A 17,213-nucleotide genomic window follows, 5' to 3' on the forward strand; every position below is an offset into this window, starting at 1 on the left:
CAAACTAGGTGCTCGATACTATATGATTCCAGAAGCTAATTTGGAAGAGGAAGTGGAAGTGAAGGAATATGTGGTAGCATGTAGGTGGAATGTGGAGAAACTATCAAAAGATCTACCTGATGATATTGTACTGCATATACATCAACATATCACAGTGCACTTATTTAGAAGGAGATGACAAAGCATGGTGGCAATAGACAAAGAATGGACTCTTTACAGTCAAATCAGCTTGGGATTTCATGAGGCAGAGAGAGGAGAGAAGAGAGGTATTCAATTACATCTGAGAAAAAAGAGTTCCAACAAAGATTATCTTCTTTATGTGGACGACATGGAAGGAAAGAATTGCTACAGATGATATTCTGAAAAAGATAAGAATTTCTATTCCATCCAGATGCTGGTGTTGTATCAACCTCGACAAGAGACCATGACACATTCATTTCTAACTTGTTTTATAGCTGTAAAGATATGGAGAAATTTTTCTAATTGTGCAGGTCTCATTATTGAAGGAAGACATCTAAACCAAATCATCTTATCACGGTGGTCGGCAGATGTCAATAATAAGTTGCAAGCTATACTCAGAGAAATTCCAGCAATAATCATGTGGGAACTATAGAAAAGAAGAAATGCAATCAAACATTTGAATGATATTACATATAGCAGGCTACAATATCAAGTGTTGTACAATATTCATCAATTATGCAAAACTAGATACCCCTAGCTATGTAATATTCCTACGGAATGGTTAGCTTTGATTCAGTACTTGGGCAATTACAAACCAAAGCTATTCCATACCAAGGCATTGTGGAATACACCTATCAATTGGAAGTTAAAATGCATTACTGATGCAGCAAGTATAGGGAATCTACGGAGAAGTTCATATGCTTTTTGTGTGAGGAACCATAGTTGAGATCTTGTATATTCACAATAGAGGAAATACACATGGAAACAAATATGGAAGCAGAAGCAGTGGTAATCAGGCAAGCATTCTTATTTTGCACGTTTCAACAGTTAACAAGTTTTCAGATAGAAACAGATTCAAAGGTTCTTCAGTAAATCATTCAAAAACAATAGAAACCACCATGAGAATTCATAGAAATGATAGAAGCTATTTAAAGGGACATGAAATTTTGTCACGCACAGATCAAACACATATTCAAAGAAGGTAATAACCTAGCAGTTTGCTTGGCCAATTATTTACTGGAAAACACAGGAAAATTTCAAGCAACTCAATTCAAGGATTTACCAACAACAACTACGAATATTATTAACATGAATAAAGCTCAAATGCCGTGTTTAAGAATTCGGACCAGGCGAATACAAGTTGAATGAAGACTAGAAGTGAGAAAAATCCTAGTGACATATTAAGGTTGAGGAAAGACAGAGAGCACCCAAGAAACAACAATCAAAGACTGACAAGCAAAGGAGAAGACAGATACTCACTCAAAGGATGGGAAGAACACCATAGATCTGTGCATTTCTTCAAAGTCCGCCATGAAACGTCAGATCTCGACCGACGAAATCGGTACCTACTCAAAGCTCAGATGGTCAATATATTCAAGGAAGACGATGCACCTGAAGGATTAAGCTTTAAAGATCGCTCAAAGAAGAAGAGATTGAGCTCAATTTGGGAATTTTTGGAATGGAGGCTCCTGGATCCCCTTTTGTTTTTGCTTTTTATTTCCGGCTTTTACGCTTTGTTGTTTTTATCTTATTTTTAACCCTTTGTTTTTTCTTCCTTTCTTTTACTATCTATAAAATCTCCCACTAGGCTTGCTTAGTCGTAATTAATTTTTTTTTTTAAAAAAATAGTTATTGTAGAAATAGGATAAGGGAAAAAGAGCTAGTGGAGCAGGGAAGCGTACGTAGCGGCGAAACGTGAATTCTTTCTCTTCTTTTAATTTTTTAATGGTACATGAATCATTCCTTTCCTTTTTGACTTATTTTTTGCAATCTTTTTCTTATTATTTATATGAGTTTAAGTTTCGTGCATCGTCGATGTACAAATTTTTTTTTACACGATCAGGTAAAATTAATAAAATTGACCTGCAATTACCGGTAACCTATCAAATTTATTTTTCCAGATTTCAAGGTTACTTTATCCTTTTTCTAAAATCAAATATAAAAAAATTGTCTGGTCTCGTTTTTCTCCTTGTAACTCAATATCTTGTAATACTCCATAAATCCGGGTTGGATATGAATGTATTAAATGAGTATTAATGTGACATTTTGGCCATATGAAGTTCTATCAAGATGAGATTCGATGGAATTAGTTGTTCTATGATCAAGACAAACAGTGGGGTGCATAAGATTCCATAGAATCGACTAAGTTTACAATAGGTCTGACTTCCGGCCAGTATATGTGAAAATCCATTGGGAATTTGAGAAAACTTCAAACATGAAAATTGTAGCCCTTTGCAATACCTTTCCAACCATATATGGACTAGCTCAATCGAAGCTTAATGCTACTAGTTATGCCCGTTTTACTGAACGTTGTCGGAAGTCATGACACCTTTGCGTAGCAAGGGTGGCGCGAGAAAAACCTGTCCCTGACAAGTTTTTGGCCTTGTACGATGGGCCTGTGACATAGAGCCATCGCAAGGGCAGTTACCTGCGAAGGGCTTGCGATGCAAGGCCATAGAAACCGCTCATTTTTTTGGTTCCGGACTTTATGAGTTTCTAACTTCATTATAACTTTTTCCCACTTCGTATTGGATGAAATTTTGGTGGAAAAGAACCCTAAGGACCTTTCTCAAACCCTAAGGTAAGTTCTTAATTCATCCCTATGAATTCTAAATCAAATCCAACCTTGTTTAACAGTAGTTCATCTTCTTAATCCCTAGATTTTTTTAAAACTCAAAGAAGGAAGAAGAAGGGACGTTTACGATTTCGTGAAAAAGGTATGACCTTTGATTTTTCTGATGTTATAGAAGAGGTTTAGGCTAGTGTAGAGTATCCTATGAAATTAGAATCCACAATAATTCATAAAGTGGTCAAGAACGTTTTGAGGCTAGGAAAAGCCCTAGCTTCCAAATTAGGAAGAAAACTCGTGGAATGAGCAAAGTTCTAAGCTTTATGATTTAAATTGATTGTAGAACAATTGTTGAACGAAGAGGGTTACGTTTGGTAGCTTTTAGCAGGAATTAAGGTATGTCTACATTTTTTAAACGTTTGGATATATATACATATGCTTTGAAATATCGTTTGAAATATATGTACTCTTAAGAATGTTTAAAAAGTAGGTGTAACCCTATCCCCAAAATGCTCTCTCCTGTCTCCTCTCTCTCTCTCTCTCAAGGCATCTATGGTGTGAATCTTAAAACACAACAAAAGACCCAAAATATGTCAAAAACAATACTAAAACCTGTTGAGTTTATTCATGAAGAACCTAATGTGCGATTTACTATGAAGGAAAGGGAGCAGTTTTCTAGGGAAGAAGGTTTACATCAAGCAGTGATTATCAAATGTGCATATGGAAACCCTGTGTTATCCGAGTTATGAAAGCTTTTACCAAAGCAATTTAATGTTAAAGGAAACTGTAATATCGGACTACTGATTTTTCGTCACCTTTTGGTCAGGTTTGATTTATATGAGGAATTTGTACATGTTCTGTCAAGTTCTTATGGCTATTTTAATTTTGATGGCGAAGAGTATTTGTTCAGAATATTTCTATGGATGCCATCGTTCAACCCTAAGGAGGAAACATCTAAAGCCTTGGTATGGATTTCATTGGCGGAGTTACCTACAGATCTCTTTGCGAGGAGGTCCTTATTGTCGATTGCGGCAGCTGCACGGAAGCCTATTGCAGTGGATAAAGCAACATAAGATCGCACCAGGCCAACTACTACTAGGGTTAAGATAATCCTAGACCTACTGGACAAGCATCCAAATCGGGTACGACTACAGTTTTTGGAGAAAGAATAGGGTAAAATTATTGAGCATTATCAAAAAAATTGTCATGATAATCTTCCACTGTATTGCACTCATTGTAAACATCAATGACATGAGGAAAATAAATGTCGTTTGTTAATGGGGAAGACGATATCTCAAGGTGATCGATTAGGCGATGAAGCTGGTCGTGATGTTGCAGTTATGCAGCCTGATTCTGAGGCTAATGATATGGAACAATTAATGGGAGATGCACGTGATTTTTTGAATGATCAGAGAGCTGGAAAAAAAGATATTGAAAAACCTGCAGGTGATCTAAATATGGGGCAGCAATTGTCTGAGAATTTTAATTCGAACAAGGATAATTCTTTTGCAATTGTTGCAATTACAACTGGTGGAAACCAAATTGTGGTTTTATGAGTTCAAAGTGGTCTTGCTATTGGTGCAATTACTCCTAATGTCGTTGAACAGAGAGTAGAAAAACAGGCTGCTGGTCACGTTGAGAAGGAGATGCCTAGTTTGCCTATTTTGAAACCTACCGGAATTACAATTTCAGAGCCAACTAATTTTGTTGTTGCGGCTTCACGGAATCGAACTCTTGTTCCCGCTGGAGAGATATTGGAGCAGCAAGATGTTTCAGGTGTTTGCAATAATCAGCAGGGTGTGGTTCTTGTAGATCCAGTTCATCGTGTTGGAGTTGAAGTGCAAAATAGTGGAATTATTACAAAAGCTTTGCTCGTAGCGTGGCAAGTCGATTCCGGGCAGCAACTAAATAGCAATTTTGTTGGAAACGGAGTGCTACTGATGCGAGGCTTGGGATTGAAGATACTGCTGGACAGTGTATACAAATTCAAAAGCCTTAGTCGGTACGCGACAAGTTGATTTTGCGCAACAATTAAAATTGCAGTGCTACTGGAAGCAAAAATGTGTGTGTTGGTGATCTTGGACAAGACAAGGAGCTGGTGCTGCAGTCCAGTGGTATCAAGAAGTTTGCTACAGATGGTAACAAAAGAATTGCACAATGCGATGCTTTACAGGTAAAAAAATCTATTGCGCAAGATGAGAAAATGGAAATCATTGCAGCTTCAAAACCTGTTGACTTACAAGCTGAAAATTCCAGCAGTGAAGAGAATGCATCTGGAAATTGGACCGTGATTACACACAAAAATCAGCTGGTAGTCGTATTGTTCCTTGACTAGTCGAAGTAATTCTCCAAGTTGGGAAATTGGTGTCGTAACGGTTCGCATTTCGCGGGGGCTTAGCGCTTGGAAAGCTACTTCGAACTTGTTGGTGCTCTTTCGGACTTTGTTTTAAAAGAGTCGCCACCTAATTTTTAGGAAATTAGGAAAACCAGTTTTGAAGGGTTTATTCATACACCGTGAAAAATCCTTCGTAATCCAAAGTTCTAGATAAGGGTTCTGGTGATCCCCTAGGGAAGGTGTTAGGCAACCTAGTATTAAGGATCCGTATTATACGGTTGACCTTCGAATTCCAATGTATGAGTATTTGCATGAACTGTTTATTTAGTGTTTTATTCCTGCTTTATAAAGTCTTTCATTTTGCAAATCATTTTCTTTTTGAAATAAATTGAGTATATCCCCTTTACATATAGGGCATTTAGGTTCGGATTTATAATATCCGGATACAACTAGTTCCTTTTATATATAAGGATAATAGTAGTTTTGTAAAGATAAAAAGGTTCATTTATTTAAAGTGCAGAATGAATGGGTTTTGTTCATGCTTGACTCATACATGGTTAGGGTTAATCCGTTTAACACGTTTTCATAATGTCCTTATCTAAAAAATTTATGTCTACAAATGATTTATACGGATTTCAATTTATATATAAGAAGTCTTTACATAACAAAAACTAACCTTTTCTTTAGGGAAAAAAACATAACTAGGCAATAGTTAAAAAATAATTCCAAGATCGTAGCAACATTAGTTAGTTTTCATTTCATAGCAATTAAATAATAGCAACTTCCCAAAAAAATCCCTAGAATTAAGTTGAATGAGGATCAATACGAAATTCTTCCTATATTTTTGGACAGAGTATTTATCTTCCAAAATTTTTTTGGTTCTTTCCTTTTCTAAGGTATATTTTGCAGAAAAAAATAAATCCTACCAGCATTTGTGTACATATCTAATTATACTCGTAAACATATATATTTATACATAACAAACACTAGTGAAATATACTTAGTATTTTCGTAAAATATATATTTATACCATAAATATACATGGTATTTTCACAAAAAAAAAATATTTATACCATAGATATACATGGTATTTTTTCAACTAAAACATATTTTTCATGTAGCATATTTATCCCATAGATATACATAGTATTTTCACAAAAATATACCATAAATGTACATGGTATTTTCACAAAAATATATACGATATAATAAAAATATAGTACATGGTATAACATATATAACCAATATGAAATAACGATAAAGGAAATAGATAATTTTATGTTTTGCTCAATCTGAAAACTACGATTCAATCTAATGCCTAGGTCGTAGCGTGCAGTTCGGCAACAACCGAAAAAAAAAAAAAAAGGAAGGAAGAGAAAATTGAGATATTAGGGTGTATTGATTAAAGAAGAACGAGAAAATTAATTGAAAAATAGAATTAAGATAAAATATTAAAAGAATAATTATGGATGTGGATTCCTAATTTAATGGAATGAATTTACTAATTTTCCCTGATTTGGTGGAGTAAATGACCGTGAGTGAGTGTACCCAAAAGTTATAAAAGTTGTTATTTTTGTTCAACTTTAAGAGTTATGCTAATTATGTTTATAACTCTTAAAGTGTGACTAGCTGTGTAAATTTCTCTTTTCTTTATCCTTGCATTAAACTTAAGGCCTAATACTTGTGATAGAAAGATTGTATTTTCACGCGGGGCTTGGCCCAAATTTATTTCTGAAAATTGATTAAGTGTCTAGATGTATTAATATTTTGTTGGGCCTTAGCTCGAATTTTTTTTGTTTTCCGCTTACTGGGCTCAGCCCCAAAATAGGCATCCTTTTTCTGAAAAAGAAAAAAAAATTATTAAATGGGGCTTGAAAATGTGGTTTTAATTGGGCCTTAGCCCCAAAATTCCCATTTTTTCGACTGAGCTTAGTCCAAAAAAACACTTGTGTCTGGTGTATGAATACACTTCACATATATGCAAATTAAAATCATTTTTCTGACTGGGCTTAGTCCAGAAATCTTCTATTCGTTTTTAGAAAAAACTGAGTTCTAAAAAAGATGTTCTTTTGGTTTTAAAAAACTGTAGCACATCTGGAACAAGGCAGCGGTACTAAAACAGTTGTGGTCTATTGCTGAAAAGAAAGATTGCCTCTGGATCAAATGGTTACACATATATTATATGAAAGGTGAATCTGTGGCACAGTGCTCTGTTCCTAGTAATGCTACTTGGGTAGTAAGGAAGATCATTGAAGCAAGAGAGACTATTATGCAAAATCCAACTCTGCAGGGTACTCTTTTTGAAAGACTTGGGTCTGTTGTTCACAATGGCAAGTATTCTATCAAAAGGATGTATACTGCACTACTCCCATTGCATGCTAAGGTGCCTTGGAAATGCATTACTATGCACCCAAGTATTCATCCTAGACACTGTTTTACTGTATGGTTAGCAATGTGGGGTAGGCTGGCCACAGTTGAGAGACTCCTGAAGTTAGGCATTCATGTTCCCCCTACGTGTGTGTTCTGTGGTACTGCAGTTGAGACTTTCCAGCACCTATTTTTCACGTGCATTACCATCCAGACACTCTGGCACAGGTTGCTTAGATGGCTAGGGATCACCAGGGGTATTGGGACTTGGCAAGAGGAGATTAAATGGGTAACAACATGGGCTAAGAAAAAGACTGGCAGTGGTGCTATTGTATGCTGCACCTTTTCCATGTTTGTATATATGGTATGGAGAGAGAGAAATCACTTAAGGTTTCAACAGGGGCACTACTCAGAGGATAGAGTCTGCAAGGAGATTGCCCTGCACTTGCATATCAGAGGAAGGAATCAGAAGAAATGCCAGAACTGGTTGATTCAACACAACTCAATCCCTTAGTTCAGAACTCATTGCTGTTGTTATATGGCTATGCTAATGGAACTGTTAGAGTCTTTTGTCCACAGAGTTTTCCGACTTCATTGTATTGATGCGCCTGTAGGTGTAGTGATTAGGTAGATTCCTAGTATTGTTGAGTCTTGGTAGGTTTATCTTTGAGAAACAGGAGGTCAGACCTGTTTGGCTATGTAATATTTCACTTTGGTTTGAATAAAATCTTTATTTACCAAAAAGAAAAAAAAAACATTCAGTTTGGTTTTTCCTTCATAAGATGACAACATTTCATAATAGTGTAATCCCCTTTTATCCTCTTCCTTGATTTATTTGCTTAACCATTTTTACTTTCAAAATCATTTACTAAGCTCGGGTTTGAAAAAATCGTGTGGGGCCCTAAAGTCGAACTAAACAGCATAGGCACCGTTGTCCTGAGACGACTAGTTCATAATCATAATGATTCCAATAATATACATGAGTTTTACAACTTTACAAATACAGGATACAATCAACTTCATCCAAAGGAAAAACGAATAATGCATGAGTAAAGAGGAAGGGAAGACTAAGGGCGTACCAAGCCCCTAGTTGGCCATTTTCACCCATGGCTGGGCCTTCTTGGTGTCTTTAACAATATTAGCTTCCATTTCTCTTCTTGAATTCAATAATCTTTGAAAGAATTTTCCTATTGGGCCTTTAGGTGGTTGGACTCGGCCCAAGTGGCCATGTAGTGAAGGAGAGGAAAAGAAAAAGGACCCGATTAGTTTATATTTACTGAACTTATTATATGTATAACTATGCACATATATATCAAATTTTTACAAGTTACACAATTAAGGTATTCGATAATGTGCTATGGGCCTTACTGGTCGAGATTTATACAACAAAAGGGGAAAAGTCGTCACCATCCGTATTCCCGACGCAGCACAAGATCCAAGGAGTTTCACGAACCCCAGGCATGGCTAGACATCGGGAAATGGCTAAGACCAGACCCCAAATCACCTCAAGCTCCCCAAACCAGTAAAGCCATAGGACAAATTAGAATCCCATAATCGTGCACACATATGGTATAAATCAACATATGTGGAAATAATTTAATTACAAGCAACACTGAAAGACAAACTCAAGGTCATAGTAAGGGAACAAAAATGGATACTGCAATATGATGATATAAAATAACACAACAACCCCAAAACACTTAATCATAAAATGAACCAAACAGAATCATCCTTTTTTTCTCTTACCTTTGAGACTTAATGAAATACGTCCAATTTTAATTAAAACTGGATTGGGCTAGGCCCAACTGCCTTCTAAATGGAGATTCATTTAAAATTTTAAGGCTTAAATGAGGTTTATATCCCCTTTACTCATTTATATACACTCTATATATGACTAACTTGTTCATTTATATACACATAGTACACTATCAAGTGTATACTATATATATACCTCTCCTCTTTTTCACTGACCTGTACATGCTTTGTGTATATCTAGCCTCTAAGTCCTCTCCCTAAAGTCTATGGCCCGATGAATCATTTAGTTAAACCATGTATTTTTAGCAAAAAATCTATCGTAGACTAAGGCCAGGGTGTGCTTTAGTTCAAGTAGACATCTATTAGGCAGAATTTGCCCCTACTCAACCTTTATAATCTCAACTAATCAATAACTCTTATGACTCTCATGTAGGATCAGACCAAACACATGTGCATATTTCATGAAACTAGACAATAACAGCACATAGTAGAACTTCACGGGCTTGGAAGGTTGAGTATTTTGCAATCATGATCATAAAGAAGATTTGAGCACCAAGAATCAGCACATAGGACAGTTCTAATCTTTCATAGCTCAAATGAATAAAACAGCACATTTGAAGATTGAGTTTAATAGATTCAGACAGCTAGAATAATGCAGGAGTGCTAACAGAAATAAAGACATGTGCAAAGAAAAAGGTACAGGACTCCTATGCATCATGGTTCAGATGAGGTAGAATATATGCCTCTCTGAACTTCTGTACTGGCCTAAGGGAAAGACAATGACACAAAGGACCTAAATAACTCTTTATGATTCAGTATTTCTTAGTTTTTTAAGAGAACACTTATTACTAACAGCTTCAAATTGATCCACCTCCCTTAAAAAGAAAAACTGTCAACTTATTCAAAAAATTTGTTTCTCTTCTTAATTTCCAAAGTTCCTTTAGACATCCAGACAAGTTAATTTCCCCCTTTCTATTTCAAACCTTTGATAAAATGGTGAAGTTTAAGGAGATCAATGCACTCCCATGACAAAGATGCCCCCATGGGTTTACAGAATGTGCCATGACACCCCTCATTTGGAGAGGAGGTACTATGAATCAAGCTAAGCTTGACTCTTCCCTACCCTCTTTTTGAGGTATCTTCGGAAAGGCCATTCTATGCCAAGTGGTTCATAAGCTGTTTAAGAACACTCACAACATCCTTAAACAACAACATTAGACGAACTCTAATTTAGCACTTATTCACAATTTGACACAGAACCAGTGTTTATGTATTTCATCCTAGAGTTCTAATCATGATATGACTTTAGATACACCAATATTATTGAGAAAAACCTCATTAAACAGAGTACACCCTCATCGTCTCGATCCAAGTTATACAACAGTGCATAGTAAGGTCTAAATGTAACAATTCAAGTTCAAAAGCAAGAATCCCTACGAATCTTAACTTAACTAAAGTTTTCTCTTCCCAGATTCAAGCTATGACCATGACAACAACACAGACAGCTCATCATAGAGGACTTTGACAAATTAGAACACAGATTTGCCATTTTTTATTTCTCATCTTACCCTTTTTATCTCTCAGAATTAGGGAACCACTCTCATGAAACAGTTAAGACAAGGTAGAGGTCCCTAGTTTTAAGTTCACATCAAATGAAGGATAGATTAGATCAAACCCTCCCTCTATGAGAATTGCACATAATCATTCAAGGTCAGACAAAACTTCACAACACACTCAATCCTACCAATTCAGGAAATCACATAGAGAGATCATGCATATTTAAGTAAGTTGACTCTTGGTCCAGAATCAGCTAACTACGTTCACAAGGTTTATCCTACTTCTAACTAATGATTAACAAGCAATTTAGTTCAGATATCTGATGACCAAACAAGGTATTCACATTGAAACTGGACAAGCAACAGATGCCATTTATACTTCAACTATTATATTTATTATATTTTCTCAAATGACAAATGACTCAATGTCTATTCTCTGCAATCATAACCAATCCTGAATTTTAACTCCAAGCAGTATCCTTCTAACTTAAGCTCACTTTAGCATTTTTCTCCCATTTTTCTCTTAATCCAGTCTTACTCAAGTAAATAATCAAGACAAAGGATGAATTATTACACTAGTGGCCTTAAGCCAAGCAGAACTACATTTAAACTTGATTTGTAGAGTACTACTGATAAATCATGATCATATGTTTACTATAAATAACCACAAACCAACACAACATCATTAAGATATCAACTTAAACCAAGCATGTTCACATTAGTAACCTTAACAAGTCATCATTCAACTAAACAAGGAAGATTACATGAGAATGATCACAAAATAACTAAACATAGCTCAGATTAGTAATACTTAACAGTCCAAGTAAGCAGAGGAAAACTAAAGAAAATAATATTAAGGTAGATCAACTAAGCATAACAATATTCCAAAATCAAACAGATCATCATTGAAGCTCAAACAAGGAAAATACAAGGAGGCAATAACAAGATAAAAATGTTACCTTTTTTATGCGCAACTGTGTCAAGAGTTGAATTTGGAGCCTTTAATTGTCACAGCCCAACCGGAGGACTATGACAGACACCCAGAAGCTGACCTCTTAGATGCCACTAAACGTACATGACATATCTGCTCATGCTCATTCTGGGCCACCTGAGGGCACTCACAACATGATCTGCTGACTGATAGATGTCATAAATTGGAGGGTCACAGCCCTCAAAGGATATACATATATACATGCATCACTAAACTGAACAGGGGTACAAGCCGACAAGGCTGCCGGAAAACTATGTAACCAAACTTGTGCTTTGAGCGGAACCATCTTGTCGGCCGAATATAAGCGCCTATGAGCCTCTATCGACATGCGGACATGCGCTGCCCGAATGGGACGGGGCCTCCGCACCCTACCCATAACATCAAGACACGTACCTTGCCTAGACGGCGAACTCCCGACAAGAGAGGAGTGCTCCGCTGCATCAAGCCGAAGAAGTAGCCTAAGGATGCGATCTCGTCTTCACCGGCTATGCGAACCGCGCATGAACGCGGTCCCCCATAATAGTGGATTCAAGACGGATAATGTACTGAGTATGTAAGGCAGAAGAGTAACTTACACATAGGAGTCATGAAGAAAATATGAGAATCATAAACTAAGCGATCGATCGAATACATCCGGATGAATGCGTATGCGTACGTATGTCGACTATACGAACATATACGTATGAATTCATCTATATGTCTGCTTACTGAAATTGCCTCTGCGGGCGTATGACATGCATAGGTCATAGTGTCGAGGAACGTACGGCCCGATCCATATCCTGTATAGGCCCCTTCGGGCATCATAGCATAATGGCCCTTTCGGGCATAATAGCATAATGGCCCGCCGGCATAATCATCATCACCGTGCACCACGATCGGTGGTAATGCGTATATAATGCCTCGCCCTTTTCCCCACACCCCATATAATATATATATATATATATATATATATATATATATATATATATATATATATATATATATATATATAATATACACATATATAACGCCTTCGGTCACGGTCAATATGCATATATGTAAATGAATGCAATGCATAAATGTGTGAACTAACATAATCATGATACGCAACTCGAGACCCGTGAACGAAGGGACAATCTCATAAGAGGGTACAGAACATCAAAGCACAAGTACTCCTACGCTAAGGAGTAGAGTAATATGGAAGCTCGTTTACTCGTTGTCCGCTCATATCATAGGATCATGCCAAAAAAAAGAAAGGGAAAGCCTTAACATACCTTTCGGTAGCCTTAGCCACTTAACGTTTATCCTTCCAAGCTCGTAAATCTACACGTAAACCATCCATATTATCATTAGGCTCAATATCATACACTTGTCTCAAGCATCCAAATGAAATCCTTTTAGAATCTGCCGAAATTCGGGCAGCATCTCCCCTGTTCATATGCCTAGCCCAAAATTATAATCCAGCAACCAACAAAAATAATAATAATACCAACATCAACCACAATATTATCAACACCAATAGGTTCCATAAAATATCCCACACGATGTTTTCCAAATTTCTCAACTAACCATAACCATATCCACAATACCATAATCAAGGAATTATATTTAATTAATCTCAAATTAGTCCAAAATCTTCTTTCAAATTCACCTCATGGCCATCAACTTCAATTCAAAACTTTATGATTTTTCTCCTATGATTCTTTCCTCTCTAAGAATTGCTAAACCTTTACATCATCTCAATCATGTAAATAATAGGAAGAACATACCTTATAGTAGAAGAACTTCACTTTATTCACCCCTTTCCAAGACCAAGTTCATCACCACCTTGAAGAGAAACAAGAACAATGACCTTCCATGGATTATCCTTGGGGTTTTGATGTTGGTATTCTCTCTTAATAATATGGAAAGGTTATGTAAGCAGGGGCGGATGCAGCCATTGCCCAGGGTGTTCACCCGAACACCCTGGACAAAAAATTACAGTGTATATTTAGAGTAAATTTTTTGTGTTTATGTACATATATTAACTTTTGAACACCCTGAACAAATACAAAAGACTAGCTCAAGCGATTCAGTTATTTTTTCCGAACACCCTAAATGAAAATCCCAGATCCGCCACTGTATGTAAGATTATGGAAGGTTATGGAGGATTATGGAAGATTACGGAAATTTATGGAGAGTTATGGAAATTTATGGAGAGTTATGGAACCCTCAAGAGCTCTCTAAAACTCTGTAGAAGTGTGGTGAATGAAAAGATGATGAAAAATGATGGGTTAGAGGGATATTTATAGGTGTGTTGGGTCGGTACTGTAGCAATCCGGGTACTGTAGCAGTCCGTTTCTGCTTTGTCAGCCTAACTTATAACGTCCATAATTCTCTATTCCGATGTCGTATCGACGAGCGGTTTGTTGTGGTGGAAACTAGACTCGACGAACTTCATTTTAAGTTTTTGAAACACCTTAAAACTCCCAATATACTAGGAGATATATCCCTCCAAAGTTAAGCTAAAATTCTGTCAACTTTTTGTCCAAATTTTCGACAAACTTATTTTCTCCGATTTGCTTGATCCTGAAACCTTTAGACGCTTGCTTAACACTTGGTAAGAGTATTCATTAACCTTATAAGTGTTCCATGACCTCTTCGAGCTTACGTTAGTTTACTCATAACGCACATGACGCGGAAATTTTTTCGAGGTGTAACATTAATGCTTCCAATCCTAGGACTCAGCCCCACACACACAGAAAAGAAACAATTTTAGAACTAGGGAAAGACTTTGTCTTGTACGGCTAAGTCTAAAAAATTTACTAAAAAACTTAAATTCGAGTTGGAACTCAAGATTCAAGCTCTGGTAGGTCGTGAAACTTCTTCCCCTTTTTTTCTGGGTTGATTTATAGAACCCCACAACTATTACAAAACCTAAGACCAACGATGTGGGACAAGTAGTTTTTCTAGATGCAAAACACTTAATTTATGAAATTAACGACTAGGATTTAAAGAAAACATGCATATATGGTAAGATTTGCTCCATGTTAGGTCGATCCGAACCAATACTTCATGAACTAATGAGAATTAAGCCTTTAAAAATTCAAAAATAACGACATCACTACTAGGATTTGCAATATTTGACTTAGAAAAGTGGAAAAAAAAAGGTGGTTTTACCTTGTTTGGCAAACACATTGAGAGTTTGTACAAGAACATTAATTGTTCTTTCCCAAACTAGACATACAAGGACTGTAAAAGCAATGTGCATCTGCCAAATTTCCATTTTGATAGTGTATGACGAGGAGAGAGAAGTGTAATCGAGGCGGCAACTATTAGGGTTTTAGGTAAAAGAGATGAGAGAGGGAAGAGAAAAGGAAGGGGCGTGTTTGGTATAGGAAAATGAAGAGTATAGAGGCATGAAGAGTATAGAGGTTGTTTTGCCCCTCTTATCTCCGTACTAGGCCGGGTCAGTCCTGGTGTTGGGCTCCTCGGTCCGTCTCACTTATTCACTGATGGGCTGATCTTTATACATGTGATATACATGTATGTTACATGTATATCCATGTATATATGTGCATTCGTACCGTATTTCGATGCTCATTTTAGTATATAACCATAGGTAAGAAGAAATTAATTGACCTAGACTCTTAATAGTAATTAAAAAGCTAATTGAACAAATAAAGGTTAATTTTGCAAATATGGGCTTGATTTGCAAATACAACCTTAATTGATTTAATCTGATTGATTATTTTAACTATGGCCATATTTGGCCTAATTAGCCAATTTAAAATTAAATTATACTAATGACTCTAATTAATTTGTGCTAATGAATTTGTTTATTTCAATCAAGGCCATTAAGAGGCTAATTTTACAAACTGACCCCAATTTCCTTAAACCATGAATTGGTTAATTTAATTGTGACCATAACAAAAATAATTAAACAATTAAAAGTCAATAATGACCATGATTGACTAATTAACTAATTATCATGATTAAATACTAGAAATAATTAATTCTACCAAATTGTGCCGATGCATATTAATGATACAGAATTAGGATTGAAAGGTAAAATGGTCAATTCTTTTAATTAATAAAATTCCTTGGATTAAAGGGAGTAAAATATTTGCTAATTTGATTTTTCTGACAATTTAATCAATTAAATAAATAATTATTTAAATTTATTTTCTTTTGGTTAAATCTAACAAATAGCTTATAATTGTTGCAAAATGTACCCATTAATTCCTAAACGATTTATGATGTTATAGAAATTATTTTGCCCAATAAGAATGGTAAAATATTTACCTAAATAATTTTATAAAATCATTCTGACCTCTAAAAATGCATGATTCACTTTGTTTATCATCCAAGGACTCTAATTAATTAAAATAAATTACGGGAGGTCAAAAATTAGGTGTCAACAGGAACGACCGCGAATTTTGAGTTGTGCGTTGATCCTAATTTAATTTTACAAACTCAAAATGTTTTTGAACCATTATCCGCTAATAAAAAATTTTAGCTAGAACATTGTATGGAGATGAGTGGTCCTAAGTGGGCTGATTTAGTTGATGAAGAACAGCAGGTTTCACCTCCTCCTTTGAATAGTAAATTAAGTCCAGAAGCTCCAGTATTTGTGCCTAAAAGTGTGATTGCAAAGAAGAATGAGCCAGGGGCCTTAGCGACAGGACTTAGTCCAACAAATGCTTTTGCTATTGATTTGGGCGAGGATTCTTTTGACAAGGATGAGGAAGATAATATTTTGGACATATGCTTTGATAAAAGGGCTAGGTTTGGGGAGATCTCACCTAGGAAACAAAGAAGTGGAAGCAACAAAGCAAAAAGAAGACACATGGAAGGCAGCATAGTCGGGATGGTAAAGTGCCTGGCGAGTTTGTTCCAAGGCACCTACCGGTGCGACTTGCAAAGCAGAATCATACGACAGTGTTAGTATTTACAACAAGATCCAACGAATGCAAGAAGAAATGATGAACTATCAAGAGATGCTGGACAGATTTGAAGAAGAAGACAAGAAGAAAATACTTCAGGTTACTTTAGACGAGAAATCTATCTTTTTTGATTCATACATTTGTAAAAGGAAGTTTGAAGTTGATAACTCAACTTTCTTCTTGGCTTTTGTATTTTTGCATTATTTAAGCATCCTCATTTGTAATATCATCATAGAGTGTATTACAAATTCTGTGATGGTCATAGAATACCTAGTTCTCTCTAGCTCTTATTTTATTCATGTTTGTTAATTAGTAGAGGTTCGTTACGTCATTAGGATTGGTAAGGTAAGGCTTATCCCCACTTGCTTGTACTTATCCCTATTAAGAATTTGTTATTTTTAATAAAAGGACGCTAGACACTCTGTCTAGTGGTATAAATTCGTCAAAAAACAACTCTTAAGAATGTTTTAAAAGCATGATTTGTTATGAAAATCCTTTTTTGACTATTTGAACATGTTAAAACTCTAGTTTGGTGGTTTAGAACTGGAACAAGGAT

The 17,213-nt window shown here is 35.9% G+C and overlaps 1 long non-coding RNA gene across 1 annotated transcript; it reads left to right on the forward strand.

Moving 5' to 3' along the window:
• Positions 1-2,533: 2,533 nt before the first annotated feature.
• Positions 2,534-17,012, forward strand: LOC132054344 (uncharacterized). Its single transcript, XR_009414253.1, has 3 exons — positions 2,534-2,897; positions 3,576-5,113; positions 16,136-17,012. It is a non-coding gene; the product is annotated as an uncharacterized LOC132054344 (long non-coding RNA).
• Positions 17,013-17,213: the final 201 nt, after the last annotated feature.

This window comes from Lycium ferocissimum, chromosome 4 (genome assembly GCF_029784015.1).
Source record: "Lycium ferocissimum isolate CSIRO_LF1 chromosome 4, AGI_CSIRO_Lferr_CH_V1, whole genome shotgun sequence".
Classification (NCBI taxonomy): Eukaryota; Viridiplantae; Streptophyta; class Magnoliopsida; order Solanales; family Solanaceae; genus Lycium; species Lycium ferocissimum.